This window comes from Lissotriton helveticus, chromosome 1_1, assembly GCF_964261635.1.
Source record: "Lissotriton helveticus chromosome 1_1, aLisHel1.1, whole genome shotgun sequence".
Classification (NCBI taxonomy): Eukaryota; Metazoa; Chordata; class Amphibia; order Caudata; family Salamandridae; genus Lissotriton; species Lissotriton helveticus.
In genome coordinates, this window is record NC_136057.1 from 555,685,022 (window position 1) to 555,701,365 (window position 16,344).

Genomic DNA, 16,344 nt, shown 5'->3' on the forward strand with positions numbered 1-16,344 from the left:
ACCATGGAACCACGTACACACCATCTGACAACCTAAACTGTATGAATGTCTGTATCAATCGCTAACACATGAATTAAGTAAGACACAATTAATAACGCACTTATACAGTCAGTCACACACATAATTAATCATGCATCCTGACTCTTATACACTCATTCATTCTTCAATTCACCTTGGCATATATCTATATAAAACATATTTATATTTTAAAGTAACACATAGTCACTGGAAGATGTCATCAGTGATGTCATTTCAGATGTCATCAGTGATGTCATCAGTGTTGTCACTGACCATGTCATAAATGATGTAATAGGTGACGTCATCAGCAGTGCATTGCAGGGGTGCAAGTTATAGTTAGCTGACCTAACTATAACATGGAAATTTATATTTTTTTGTTTGAGTGAAATGTCCAACTAACTATAACGTCCCTGAAACCTATGTTTTTTTCAGTATTTATATATATATATATATTTTTTTTTTTCCAAATGCTCTGCAGCGAAAGGATCACTCGAAAGCAGGTCGGTGATAAAACCATCATTTATTGCATATGCAGGAGGAGTCAGGTCCCGTCTCTTTAACTTGTGATCCCGACGCGTTTCAGTGCTGTCTGCACTTTCTTCTGGGGAAACAATGTCAATGCGGATAGGCAGGTTCCACTTCCTCTTGTAATTAGGCTTCATAATTGGCTTAGTAGCACATGATCCCTCCTTCTGGATTCTGGGATATGAAGTCTTGCTGCCATAGTGATTACCTTCAGTGGGTTCCGCATGTACATTATTATATAGACCAAGTTCGTCGTGGCTGCAGTGAGCCACCACGATGTTCAAGCACACAGTGTGCCCCGTTCTCCGACTCTATCCTCATTAACGCTGCAGCCTGCTCCCGCCGTTTTGCTCGACAGTGATAGTCACAGCGAGATGGCCCCTTGCTCCAACGGCTCCCTCCATCACTGGCTGGGGGTCGCGAAACTCTCAAGGCGGTGCTCCTTTCCGCGACGAAGCTGTCGCGTGTAAAGTTTTTTTCCCAAATGCTCTGCAGCGAAAGGATGACTCGAAAGCAGGTCGGTGATAAAACCATCATTTATTGCATATGCAGGAGGAGTCAGGTCCCGTCTCTTTAACTTGTGATCCCGACGCGTTTCAGTGCTGTCTGCACTTTCTTCTGGGGAAACAATGTCAATGCGGATAGGCAGGTTCCACTTCCTCTTGTAATTAGGCTTCATAATTGGCTTAGTAGCACATGATCCCTCCTACTGGATTCTGGGATATGAAGTCTTGCTGCCATAGTGATTACCTTCAGTGGGTTCCGCATGTACATTATTATATAGACCAAGTTCGTCGTGGCTGCAGTGAGCCACCACGATTGGTCTATATAATAATGTACATGCGGAACCCACTGAAGGTAATCACTATGGCAGCAAGACTTCATATCCCAGAATCCAGTAGGAGGGATCATGTGCTACTAAGCCAATTATGAAGCCTAATTACAAGAGGAAGTGGAACCTGCCTATCCGCATTGACATTGTTTCCCCAGAAGAAAGTGCAGACAGCACTGAAACGCGTCGGGATCACAAGTTAAAGAGACGGGACCTGACTCCTCCTGCATATGCAATAAATGATGGTTTTATCACCGACCTGCTTTCGAGTGATCCTTTCGCTGCAGAGCATTTGGGAAAAAAACTTTACACGCGACAGCTTCGTCGCGGAAAGGAGCACCGCCTTGAGAGTTACGCGACCCCCAGCCAGTGATGGAGGGAGCCGTTGGAGCAAGGGGCCATCTCGCTGTGACTATCACTGTCGAGCAAAACGGCGGGAGCAGGCTGCAGCGTTAATGAGGATAGAGTCGGAGAACGGGGCACACTGTGTGCTTGAACATCGTGGTGGCTCACTGCAGCCACGACGAACTTGGTCTATATAATAATGTACATGCGGAACCCACTGAAGGTAATCACTATGGCAGCAAGACTTCATATCCCAGAATCCAGTAGGAGGGATCATGTGCTACTAAGCCAATTATGAAGCCTAATTACAAGAGGAAGTGGAACCTGCCTATCCGCATTGACATTGTTTCCCCAGAAGAAAGTGCAGACAGCACTGAAACGCGTCGGGATCACAAGTTAAAGAGACGGGACCTGACTCCTCCTGCATATGCAATAAATGATGGTTTTATCACCGACCTGCTTTCGAGTGATCCTTTCGCTGCAGAGCATTTGGGAAAAAAAAAATATATATATATATATATATATATATATATATAGCGATACTTAGCAGGCAAATGGAAGTTTGCTAAAAATGTAAGAGGCACACGCGGAGTCTGGTTTTCAAAGCAAGGATGCTTTATTCGGTGCTCAAGTGTCCTCTCCCCTCCAGTTCGACAGACGCGTTTCGCCTTCGCGGATTTATATATATATATATATATATATATATATATAAATAGGATTCCACAATCCTGCAGTGCGTGCGACCCGCCGGCAGCACCAACACGAACACAAGTACAGACCACAACAAGGGATTTAATGGATTATAAAGTGCTTTATTCCATCGATGGGAACGGCAACATGACGCGTTTCGTCCGGGGAACCCGGACTTGATCACATGACAGTCCCAAAGATACAAGTGGTTAAATATTGTCGGTTACTCCCCCTGACTCCTCCCATTAATGAGCATGGACATAGTGAACATACTAGTTCATGTTATATCATAAAAATCGGCTGGCTATCACATTTACTTCAATGCCACAAATGTACATTAATAACATCATCGTATTATTAGAGTTCATAAAAAAGGAAATATATACATATAGTTTCTGAACTTTCTCCACATAGTGTGAGTAGAGATAGATCTAAATGGATTCTATGCCCTAAGATGGTACAAAAGTACACACAATATATATATAAATACATATATAAATAATATAATATACATATATACATTACAAATACACTGATAAAATTAATAAAAGTGATCAAAATGAAGGGCAAGTGCCCAATATTACAACCGATTAATACAACAACAGAAAAATATTAACCTGTTATTACTGTCCAAGGAGGTCAGAGGGGATACGATTCAGTAAAAGGGAAAAAAACACATAATGTCATTGAAAGTGCAAAAATATTAGCCCATAAAATGGACTAGAGCAAGATAATTCCAAGGAATTACAAATTATCAGCAGCAAAGAATTTCTTAAAGTGAAAAGTGCAAAGTGCAGTAAAGTGCAAAAACCGGCTAATACATCATAATCAGCAGAAAAGTACATGCATATTGAAAAAGTGCGATACTGTACAAAGATTTTAAAAGAATTCAAAAGAAGAAAGAAAATAGGTTACTCCTAGCGTCTGTTCAAAAATAGTAAAGCATTTCAACAAGTTATTTATCATAATATAAATGCCCGTTAAAATCTTTATAAATCGCTAAGTATCAGTAAATAAGCCTATTAAGTTGACATCATATCATCCTCAGCACAATATAAAAATAGGTAAAACCATAAATATAGGTAAAACCATTAAAAGACTGTGCTTATAATGAAAAAAGCTAAAATTCCTTAAAGTTAATGGTGGCATAAACCAAACACAGGGGATATATGATAACATGATTCATAAAAAATTATGTGTATATATATTTATGTATATATCTATATATAACATTTTGCCTTCCTCCTACCCTTTTTTCTGAATTCGTTTTTGTTGGCTTCAGGAGTCTGGGAACTTCACCAATGCAACCAGTGCTAAAGCTCATAGGCACACTGCTTAAAACATGGCAACATGGGTTTATCCACAATTGACATATCCAATTCTCATACGTGGGGTCACGTGGACCACCCGCAGCCCTGGGGACTGCCAACTCCCTCTGGGTTTTATTAAAAAATGCGTGGGGGGCCCTTGCCCCCTGCTGCCCTGGGTACCACAACCTCCCTGGGGCATTGGCATTTTAGGTTAGGGGCCTTGCGGGCCCCCCGAGCCCCGGTGACTCGCACCTCTCCAGGGCTATTTTGAAAATCAAAGTGTAAGGGGGGTTCAAGCCCCCCCACACTGCCCCAGGACCACCACCTCCATGGGGCACTCTTCATTAAAATGCGGGGTCCATTGTTGACCCCCCGGCCTGGGGACCACCACCTCCCCAGGGCCTTCAACAGTTGGGAGGGGGCCATGCAGCCCCCTTCTGGAGCCATAGGGCCTGCCCCCCCAGGGCAGGCTACTGCAATGTCCCGAGGTGTCCAGCACCGGGACATTGCCATTTGCTATGGCTGGGCGGGAGCACGGCTTCAACCCTGCCATAGCAAACACTGCTTTGCTTCCAAGAAGCAAAGCAGAATAGCTTTTTGGTAAGGGGAGCTGCATATCACCTGTAAGGGTGGGTGGAGAACTCTGCTCCACCCGTGGAGTGTGCAGAGTTGTGACTACTACGCGTTCCGTGGAGAATGCGGAGTAGGCAGAACTCCGCATACACCCCAGATGAGTGGATTTGGTCAACCACCCACCTCCACCCCCATATTGCTTTAAACATTTACAGTAGTTAATAAAAAAATGAAATACCCTTACCTTAAGCTCACCATTGCCGGGCTGACCTCCTTGTCTATTTCCTCTGCGTCCATACAGATTAAGGAAACTGCGCATGCATACACGCCACACATGTGCATTTCTTTGCGAGAAATGCGCATGCGTGGGCGTTTACGCGCTCACGCACTTTCCTTAATCTGTATCGGACGTGGAGGAAACAGACGAGGAGGGCAGACCGGGGATAGTGCGCTTAAGGTAAGTGTATTCAATTTTTTATTAACTATTGTAAATGTTTAAAGTAATACGGGGTTGGAGGCGGGTGGCATAGCGGTTCTACGCGGAGTTTGATTTCAACTCCGTGGCACTCTGCATAGCCCCACTCGGCCCACTACGCCCAGGGTTAGTCAGCAGCTTCCTTTGGCCAAAACAAGCAATACCGGCTCATGCAGGAGGTAGAGAGTCAGCAGGGACTGCGCGGCATTGGGGCCTCTGGGGTCCCCAAAGTGTAGCCATGCCCCGTAGGTCGGATCCTTTGGCCAAAAATGGGGCTGGATGGGGGCTACTCACCCCCCACAGTTAAAACAAAATGAATGGCTAAGCCCCAGGGGTTGGGGTTGCCAGGGCCAAAAATAGCCTGGGAGAGGAACCACTTGGATCCCTTCCCTTTATTTTTGTTTAAAAAAAGCAATGGCCTAGCCCTGGGGGATGAGGTCCCTGGGGCTCAAAATGGCCAAGAAGGGGGGGGGGGGCGCATGGCCCCCCTCCCTTAAAAAAAAAACCAAAAAGTAATGGCCAAGCCCTGAGGAATGGGGTGCTGGGGTCACGTTGCCCCCTTCCTTTTTAAATTTAATAAAATAAAAAATAAAAAGAAGGCTAGGCCCTGGGGGGTGGGGTCCCATGTGCCCAAATTGGCCTCAAGTGGGGGACCACACTGGCCTCCTCCTCCCAAAAAAAAGGCTGGGTATGCCCAGGGGGATGTGGTCCCCCGGGCCAAAAGTGTACCAGTGAAGGGGGGCCATGCAGCCCCCTCCCATAAAAATATATATTTTTTAAAACCGGCAACTCACCAGAAGCCCATCCTCCTCCCTGCACAACTCTGCAAATGTGCCTCCTGGCATGCTCTGCGTTGGCGGATTAAGTCCCTGTTGGTAGGAAGGGTTCCTGTGGCCAACTAGGCCACCAGGAACTTCCAGTAAGCCCCACACAGTGGGATTGATGAGAGGTGGTATGAGGCCATGCCCCTTTTTAAACTACTCTGCAAACGCGCCTCTTGGCACACTGCTGGTGGGATGATGAGGTCCCCTTGCATTCTGAGGACCTCAGGACTGATGTGGACTTCATCCCCTGAGCAGCAGTGCACTAGGGGGTGCGTTTGCAAAGTGGTGTAAAAAGTTGACATGGCTTCAGACCATTCTCCGCAATCCAGCTGTGTGGGGCTTACTGGAGGTAACAGGTGGGCTAGTTGGCCTCAAGGGCCCCTCAGAAGGCAAGGGGACTTTATCCCCAGCCAAGAGTGCACCAGGAGGTGTCTTTGCAGGGTGGTGGAAAAAGGGGGCATGGCCGGGGCCCACCTCTCAGCAGTCCCACTGTGTGGGGCTTACGTGAGTTAACAGGTATGATAGTTGGCCCCTAAGGACCCCCTGCAGCGAAGTTGACTTTAATCCCCAAGCAAGAGCACGCCAGGGAGCATGTTTGCAGAGTGGTAGGGAAAGGGGGAGTTGCCTGCGATTAGATCTTAGCAATGCTGCTGTGTGGGACTTATTGAAGGTAATAGAAGGGGTAGTTGGCCCCCAAGGCTATCCTTGAGGGCCAACTACCTCTCCTGATACCTCCACTATGCCCCACACAGTGGGATTGCTAAGAGGTCTTCAGAGGCCATGCCACCCCTTTCTCGTCTACTCTGCAAAGCGCCTCCTGTCACAGTACTGGTTGGGGGATGAAGTCCACTTTACTTTACTTTGGGGGCCAAGAAGCCCTCCTAGCACCTCCTGTAATGTCCTATAAAACAGAATTCCATAGTGCTGGTTGGAGGCCCAGCCCCCTTTCTCTACCACTCTGCAAATGCGACTACCAGTTAAAGAAGCATTTGTAATGTAATAGGTCTCATATTTGTAAGAGTTAGAGCTATAGGCATTGTAAATCTAAACGTTTTTCACTAATATTATTTAAAGTGGAGTGGATGAACATTGTGTGTAGTGGAATTATGTGGTATGTTGTGCAGTGAAATTATGTGGATGGAAAGTATGTGGTATTTAGTGTATAGGAATTATGTAGAGTGGGATTATGTTTTATGGAGAGTAATTATGTGGTATGGTAGTCTGTGTTTTGGGGTGGTAACCTCAGGTTTAGTCTTCCTCCTTTCCATAGAAGCTAAATTATGAACTCAATGAGACAAAAAAAGAAGGAATCACTGAAGAGCACTTCTGGACCTAATCAGAGTTATGAGCAGGGCCACTGGAATTATGCGACTGTTTGGCGGCACCAACTTTCCTACAGTTATACATTTTTCGCATTAGCCACATAATCCATCATTTGCTGCCTAATCTTCAGATTGGAATTAAAAAAGCCTTGTTTCTAGCTCAAACGCTACCAAAAATTCAGTAACAAGTTACACAGTGGTGGAAGGCCCTTTGCAAACCTAGAATAGTCACCTGTTACTTATTGTGAAATGTTGGTGTTAAATTGGTACTAATGGTGTGCAAACCACACTTGCTTCTTTCTGTGCCTCTCTTGCCAATTTCTGCATCTCTGTTGCTTCTTTCTGCAACTTTCTTTTTTCTGTACTTCTTTTGCCTCTTTCTGCTGTTCTCCTCCATATTCTGCACCTCTCTTGCCTCTTTCTGCACATCTTTTGCCTCTTTCTGCATCTCACTTATTTCTTCCTGTATCCCTCTTGCCTCTTTCTGCACTGATTTTCCCTCTTTCTGCACCTCTCCTGTAGTGTAGCTCCTATTTTCCCAATAGGCTCTGCGCATTGGAATAGTACCTACAGCAGTAAAGGCCTAGACCAGACGTTAACTAGGTCTACTACTGTCGATACTAGACTTAATTTTTGGGTTTGCCAGCTAAGCTCAGAGTTCGCTAGAAACTTTCTCGAATGTTCAAGGAAGGATTAACTCCCCTGATTAGACAAGAAGGGATTTAGTTTCTGACAACCATAGAACATGACAACTTTGCTCTCCCCTAATCAAGAGTCAATCTCAAGAGTCGTGTGAGCACAAGGCAATTATTTTACTCAGTCAGTACGTGCATTCTTAGTCTCATCAGAATGTAGAGAAAAGGAAGAGACGGGCGTGTTCAATAAAAGATGTTATTTATTGATCAGTCTCTTTTCTCGTACAAGAGAAATGGATCGATATTATTGCAATACTTATAGTTAAGTAAAGTGCATACATTAAAAGCAATAGTATAAAATAATACTGTAAAAACATTGATATGGTTTCTGAGCCATATGATGTTTAAAATGATTAAAATATATTTACATACACATATACATTTGACTAAACGTACTCAACTGGTGTTTCTAAATACGCCTACCCCGTGTACCTGACCTAAGTCTAATGCCTGGGCGGGAATAGAAAGTTACAGTTTAAGTTAAGTTTGTTTTTGCCAAGTGAATAACTAAAGAATTCTCTAGGAGGGGTGATTCAGTTCTGTACCTGGAATTTAGGATGAATGAGGAATGGTATCTCTTTCTCTGCTCTCGATATTCCAGGCTGCCTGCGAGGGCTGCCCAGAAGCGCCGGTGCTGGGTCTCTCGTTTTGAGATAGCAGCGCGTCTCTCAGCGCGTCAGGAAGGCGGGGCTGTTGCCTGCGGGGTCTGCTTCTGCTCTCTGCTTCGGCAAGTATGGCTGCTCCGTCTTGTCACCACGCATGTGTTTGCATAGGGCAAGGTCGGCAATATTTATACCTTAAAGGTGCCGGGATTGACGTAAGGATGGACATAGGTACGTCAATAAAGATGTCATACGACTTGCTCGTTAGCACATTCTTTACTAAAGTTCTCTGTGAAATCAAAACAATGGCCGCACGGATTATCCAGGTTGTCATAGGTTTGATTTGTTATGAGAACGTCGTATGCCTTATCAGGGGCTGGAGGAATGTCGCTTGTCTAATTAGATCTCAAGCGTTATGACCTAATCAGATAACACGTTCCTGTGCCGTAGTGTGACTGCGTCAGATAACGGTATCTGCATCATGGGGGATTTCTTGCCTCATGGGCTGACTGTTAGTTAACTAGCTAGGTAGGTTTAACCAGAATATGGTCAGGAATAGGGGGATCGATTCAGAACCTATAGAAATACACGACACCCACTCCACGCTAACTATGGTCATATCTACTAATCTATGCATAGTATAACATAGTACAACATACTATAGAGTATAGTGTATACCTTACCACCCCAAAATACATAAATGCATTTTGAAATTTTCAAATATACTGAAAAATTGCAGTCATATATATAGTATGCACTTAAGCTATGAATTAAATGCAAAAGTAAACATGCATTGTTATGCATTATTGCTTTTTGGTATATGAGAAATACACATGAAATGGCTCTTAATATGGCTATACAGAAAAAAAGTCGAAACCATTTCATCACATAAAATATATTGTGAACATACCAGCGGGCAGCTAAAGTCTATATAAAGTCTATAAAGTATCTAAAAAAATAGAAATCTTAGTTCTCTAGGAATAGTTTCTTACTTTAAGCAGAAGATCAGTGTCCCGGGGAAAAATATATAGAAAAATATTTTAAGGGCTTGCTGAAAAAAGTTGCTGTCCGTGAACTGGATTGTAATTGTTCATGTGACTTTATTTTTTAAGTTGAAGGCCGGATTCAGGGAACGCCGTGTGCGAGTTTACTCAAAAGTCTCTATTTCTGTTCCGGAGAGAACATCATATCATTCAGGCTTTCGAAAAAACTGTCAACAGCTTCATGGGAAAGTTCCACTAAGTCGGAAATAGGTGTAACCATGCATTCATGCGCATGATTGTCTGCATTGACATTCTGATTTGTATTGCTGACAGAAGGTCGTACCTGTTCGATGCTGCTTTCATCTTGAACTTCACTACTCTTCAATCGCAGTGGTGAAGATTCCAGGAATGCCGTCATCAGAATTGGCAGCCTTTGAGGGCAGCACAGTGCGTGAACCTTGGTAGGAACCAACAGTGTATCTGCATCCACCGGCGCATCCGATTGTAGCGTCAGACAGGTGTCTAACACGCATTCTTCTCCGCATAGCAGACACCTTAGTACAGGTAAAACACACCTTTGCCACATTTTTCCAAATGATAGAAACCAATTCATGTTTAGGTCTCTAAGCCGGGAAAGTCCCAGGATTTTTGATATCCGGTCCCGGTATCCAATGGCTAGGATCGTGTCTTCCATTGTCGTGAGAGTTTGTTCTGTGACATGGGTTGCCATAACGAAAAATAAGGACTAGGAATAGGATTCCTGCAATTAGTCCCAGGATCAAGGGAAGTCCGCCAAAAATCGAAGGACGAAATCTGGAAAAATACCCAGTATGGCTTTGAATGGTGTTAATGCCATCGAAAATACTGTCTTAAATACCTTTGAGACCCCAGTGGTATCAGAAATATTTAAGATTTCGCTCAGGATTTCCGCGAAATGTACGGGGGAATTGGTTGATAATAATGTATGTATCTCTGCAGTCGTCCTTGCGACTTGTAGATCATACGTTTCTTTAGATGACGTGAGCCTTGTAGGCGTCTGAAGAAGCACTGTTTTCATTCTGCTTAAAGTGTCTATTCGAATAGAAGTAATTTTCAAACTGGGCCATGCCCTCGCCTCCCTGTCTGGAAAGGAGCTGGGGAACAAAGAACGTCCACAGCACTTGACCTTCGCCGTCGTAGTGACGAGATAAGGAGTCCCGGGCATAAGACTACATCATCTGCGGTCTACAATAAGAATGTAACTCCCATTATAGAGTCTTTGAAAGAATGGTTCTATTTCAGTTGCAGGTGCGCCTTGCTGGTGACATGAAAGGTTGTATGAATTCCCTTCACAGGCTCCGTGCAAACTAATACCGTTACACAGAAGCGTGCCGCTTAGTGACATAGCACAATTGTTGCCACTAAGAAACACTTTCTGTCCTTTGTTACTGACACATGCATGTGAATAGGGCAGGTTCCAAGTTGTTTTAAGGTACCCTTTTCCCAATTTTTCGTACATGCCAGCCTGTATATATTTTTGGCAGTATTGAAACCTGAAGGTTGAGATTGGAATATTTATGATTCCGTGGATTATCCATTCACTGACAGGTCGTTCTGACATTGTCAACGGTAATCTTTCTAGTTTTTCAATGCTCAAGATTGTATAATCAGCACCCTTCTGCGCCATACCGATTTGTCTATCAGTAAGGTTAAAGATTTGGAATAGTGACGTTGTGTTGATTAAACGCCAAGGCACATAGCCTGAACGCAGATTTTGTAACGTCCAGCCAAGCTGTACAATAGAGCGCAATTGTGACTGACCATGTTGTAATAACAGTAAGTCTTGCGATAATATATCGATTGCTGAAGACACAATGCTGTCCAATGAAAATATTCTGGAGGACAGAGTCATTAACCCATTGTCCACTACAGAAAGTGATTTTTCCAAATTGATACGGTCAATTTCCCGTATTCTTTCTGCTGTCTCAATTTGAGTAACCTTCCAGGCCTCATTGTATGCTGCATATACAGAGGCTGCTATGAAACGCTTTTGACGCTGTTTGCGTGGTCCCATTATGAAATCACGCAAGTCAGCACCATCAGTAAGTAAAGTTAGGTGTTGCTTAATTTCAGGCAGTGTGGAAGTTTGTAGCCATTGAAGGCATAATTTGCCCACACTGTAGGTTGTTATTATCCCTGGATGATGTCTTTGGGGATATCTAGGGTCTGGCCTGGTCATTTTGAAACCCTGTGTTTTATTCAGGAATCTATCTTGACAGTTATTTGTATCTGTGGGCCAGATCAACCATTTTTCCAATCAGGATTTGTTCTGTTTTGGTTAAGTATATGGTTTATGTCTATTCCTTCATCTGTATCAGAGTTATTGCTAAACATTGTTGGCTTTGGAATAGACGGGTTATTTAAATCTTTGATTTTGGCTAAGCCAAGACAGGTGGTTTGTTGAACAGTGTCATTTAAAAATATCATTTGTTCTGGGATCATGCAGGCTCTAAACAAAGCTTCTAAACCCTGTACTTGCCATTTTTTTGTGCCCCAAACACTTTTCAAATCAACATTTTTGTCCCAATAATCGAATCCAAAAGTATTCATTTTTTCAAAGAATGAATCAGAATAAATCAATTTTGTGTTGGTTATCATGGTTTTGGTCCCTGTCTTGTTTGACAATTTGTAATAAAATGTTTCAGCATTACTAGTGTTAAAACCTTGAAAGTATGAATATTTGTCATAAACGGTTCTAGAGCTCCCTTTTGGAGGTGTAGCACAATGTTCCCATTGATTAAATTTTAAAACATTTCTAGGTTGTGCAGATTTATGCAAGAAATGGTTACCATAGTGGTTATAGCAATACATACTATCATAATTTGTAGAACCTTGCAAATAATCATGTTTTGTAAATTTAGCAGACATTACTAAGTCAGACATCATATTGTTTATACTTTCAAAGTCCCAATCATCAGCAAATGAGTTCGGTTTCGCAAAGTTACTCAAAGAGATCTTAATTTGGTGTGGATATTTCAGGATCTCGACCGGACCATAAATTTCATAGTCAGTGTTGTCCCAGGCTACCCCACCAGGTATTGGAATTGCTGTGAAGTTGGCTGAAGAAAGTTCTGAAGAAAGTTCTCGTTTCTCGACGTGTGAAGATGTGTGTGGTTTGAGGACCAAGTTGATGTTCTGACTTGCTGTGTCCATTTTAGCATATTTTCCCTCAATGAAGCGTCCCAAAGTAAATACCATGATGAGCCAAAGTATGAGGATAAATGCACCAAAACCCACCCAAAATTCAATCCATGGAGAAATCAGATATGTTTCTTTTAGTTGTTTCAAAAGTTCCTTCGCTTTGTCTTTAAAGGATTTTGATGATGGCTGTGTCTTTTGTTCGCTGAAGCCTTCAGAGGAATCATCGAAGTTGATGAAGTAACCGGATGCAGTTCTGTCAATTGTTCCAATTGGTTCAGGATTTTTGTTTTTTGCATTTTCACTTGGTACTTCAGTATAGATTGGTGTGTCTCTGCTAAATGTCTTTATTTGGGTTTTCAGAGGTCTAAGTTCTATTGCATTGTTGCATAGTCCTTGTTGTTCTTCTGTAGGCGTTTCGAAAGTGATGAGCCTCTTTGTTAGGACCTCTGTACTGGTAGCAAACCTTGGTGTTCTGCTACTTATTGGGAGTCCACTTGGCCTACTGTTTGTTATTGGCCACATGTTGTGGTTTTACCAGGTCGATTGATACAACTCGGTTCTCCTTTTTACCAGCAAGTGGCGGTAGTACAACTGATCTTGTCCCGTTGACAGACAAGACAGGAACTGCTTTTCTGTAAGAAGGCCCAAATTCCTTCTTTACCGCGATCTTCTCCCTGACTAGATCCCCGACTTTTGGAATCCAGACAGGTCTTGCTGGGACAGGTGGTGATTCTTCAGTGGTTGTTGGCTGTTGTTTCAACTGTATGTTGCTCAGGTCTTTTCTTGTTTTGTTTGAGTCCTGCAAAATAGCCAAACGGTCTTTGACATCAAAGCTTTTTTCTATTACCACTGAAGTCTGACTATCAAGGTCAGAGATCAACATCCTAGTTCCGAATAATAATTCGTACGGACTGAATCCCTTCAGAGAATTTCTTGGCAAGTTATTTAGACTACGTTGGACACTTATTAGATGTTTGACCCACCCAGCTCCCGAACCTAATATCCTTTCTATTATAGATTGCTTTCTGTCTTGGTTTTTTCTTTACACCATCCCATACCCTCAGGAAGGAAGTGAGAAGATTCCCGCTGGGCTGTGCTCATTTGGCCATTCTTTCCCCCCCCAGGCTGGATTGCCTGAGAAAAAGAAAAAAATGGTCGAACGTAGCATGCTCTTAGCGTATATGCCATTTAGACTCGCAAATCTTGTATAACAGTCCGGACGTCAGCCGAGTGCTGTGGATCTACATTATAAGTGGGGACTAGCCTGTATATGTTAATCGCAAGCCATTCTTTTTAGTGGTGATGTTATCTGCCGTGATTCGACGAGGTATTAAACTGCTTCTCTCCCCTCTGCGATCTCTGTTGCAGTTTGGGCAGTTTTTTACAAACATGGTGTAGTGCAGGCTCATGCCTGGCCACCAGTACCGTGATTGTAATTCTTCCAGAGAATCTTTTAATTTAAGGTGTCTGTGACCCTCGCCCATGTGTGCGTCTGCGATTAACAAGTGTCTCCTGTCCATGTTTGGAATCACTCTATCCCCCACTCCAGGGATTCGAGCAAAAGGGACGGAGTTTGCATCGATTATGTATGTATAATTGAGTGGATAGTTGATCGGTAACACTGAGCAGTCGCCTTTTGATGACGTTTTCACCGCCAGCAATGTTTCACCGTCAATGTATTTTAATGTACGCTTTTTTCGATCTACGGGAGCCGATTTAGTGGCTGCCGCTGCGGCTGTTTCAGCCAATGAATTCCCCACAACGTGAACGCCATCACGTTGATGACTCAGTGAGTGAGTCACGTGAGTCTTTGGTAGTTCTTTCTTTAAAAGAGCTACTTGTTCCCAGAGAAGTCTCTGCTTTATTGGTGCATCTGTGTCATCTTTGTAACCGTTCTGAATCCATGTCTGCAAATCCTTGTTATATGCTTTGACGCAGAAATATGAATCTGACACTATAAGTGTCGGGAATTCGCGATCCGCATTATCTAGCGCCATTTTCAAAGCTATTATTTCAGTTTGCATTTCTGAATTTGTTTCTACTGAGTGTGATTTTGTTAATAGAGGTCTTAGTTTACCTCCGCGCCACACTTCTTTTGTGATCTCACTTGTGGGGTTGTATGCATGTTCTCCCCAAACGGAGGGTTGAGCATGTCCGTCTGTATAGATTACACAGGCGTAATGTCGTAGAGGCAGAATGTCGATTGGCAGAGGATACGTCTTTTCATATTTTAGATTTTTTAATTCTTCTAGTTCTGGATCAAAGAAGTAGTATACTTTGTCCGTTGTGATTGAATTTACCCATTGTAACCATTCTGGATCCAATGTTCTTGTTGGTAAATTACACGGTGTTGTTCGTGCCTCAAAGGCTGATTCTGCTGTTCTGACTGTGATATATCTACCGTCAGCTATGTCTTTTTCTCTAGCTATTGCGGTTTGAACTGCACGAATGATTTTTTCTGTATTACTGAATTTCTGTTCAGCTTCTGTGTACATGTGTGATTTAAATGCAATTGGTACCTTTTCTCCCTCATTAGAGGTCAGGTATGTGAATCCGCATCTCCCTGGGATGACTCGAATCACAAGATTGCGTGTGTTATCACGTGTTTCTAATTTTGTTTTAATTAGCATGTCTGTTTGTAAGGATCTCAAAATTTCTGTGTGTGTTTGAGTCCAACTGGATCTTTTAAAGTCTGGTTTAATTAGATCATAAAGGGGTTTGACCCTTTCTGCGTAATTTGCAATGTAAGTTCTTCCGAAATTTAGGAAGCCTAGAATTGACTGTAGGTTTTTTAGTGTTTTAGGAGCTTGGATTACGGCACATTTCTCTAGGAAATTGTCTGCCAGGCTTTTGCCTTCACTTGATAACTCATATCCTAAGAATAGGACTGTCAGATGGGCAATTCTGGATTTTTTGAAGTTGAATTTGTAACCCTCTGCAGCGAAACCAAGTATTATGGTGTTCACTCTTTTCAAGTGAGTTTCCAAGTCATCATCTGTTAAGTAAATGTCATCGACATAAGATAATGCTTCATCATCATATTGTTGTAGTAATTCTGTTACTCTCGCTGAGAATACCCCCGGGCTATTCTTGTACCCCTGGGCTAACCGACAGAATTGTTTTTGAGTGCCATTTACTGAGAAAGCTGTTAAATATCTGCTCTCTGGTGCTATGTTTTGACAAAAGAATCCGTTGGAGATGTCCAAGGTTGTTTTGTATTTTTTGCGCACTATGTTATTCATTAGTGCAGCACTGTGTGAGTTTTGCACTGCAAAAGTTTTGCAACATGTGTTAAGGTGTCGGTAATCCAAAACTAGACGATATGAATTGTCTGGTTTGGAGACCGGAAACAAAGGGTTGTTCATTTGTGAGGTGCAAGTTTCAATCACCCCCTGGTATTCTAGCTGATCTAGTATTTCATTTACTTGTTTTTTAGCTTCTTGCTTAATTGGGTACTGCCTTTGTGCAGTTGGTTGTGATTTTAACTGGATTTTGTGAGGAGGAGAATCCTCATCCCATCCTACATGATTTTTATATAAAGCAGGTGCTAAGGCCACTGCCCACTTTCTAGCAAGTGTGTATTTTTTATGAATCGGGATTTGATTCGAGAAGGCAGGCATAATTACTTCTTCGCCATGAGGGCACTCCCTGACAAACTCTGGTGGCCAGTCTTTTTCAGCTAGAAGTATGTCATAACCCTTTGAGAGGTTATCCCAAAATAGTCCCCTTATTTTCCTAGTCTTATCTCCCTCTATACGTAATGTTATCTCGTATATTTTGTGGGGCTTGCTAACTCTGGTATCTGCAGTTTCCACTTGAAGGTATTCATTCGTGTCCACTGTCTCCAGATGATCCATAAGGACTTTGCGAGCTATGCTCACCTCTGCTGCGCTGTCTAGCATTGTCTGAGCCCATTCTCCGTTTTTCAGTTGTGTCCTCAGTATTCTCGGCATTGTTAACTACCTTGATA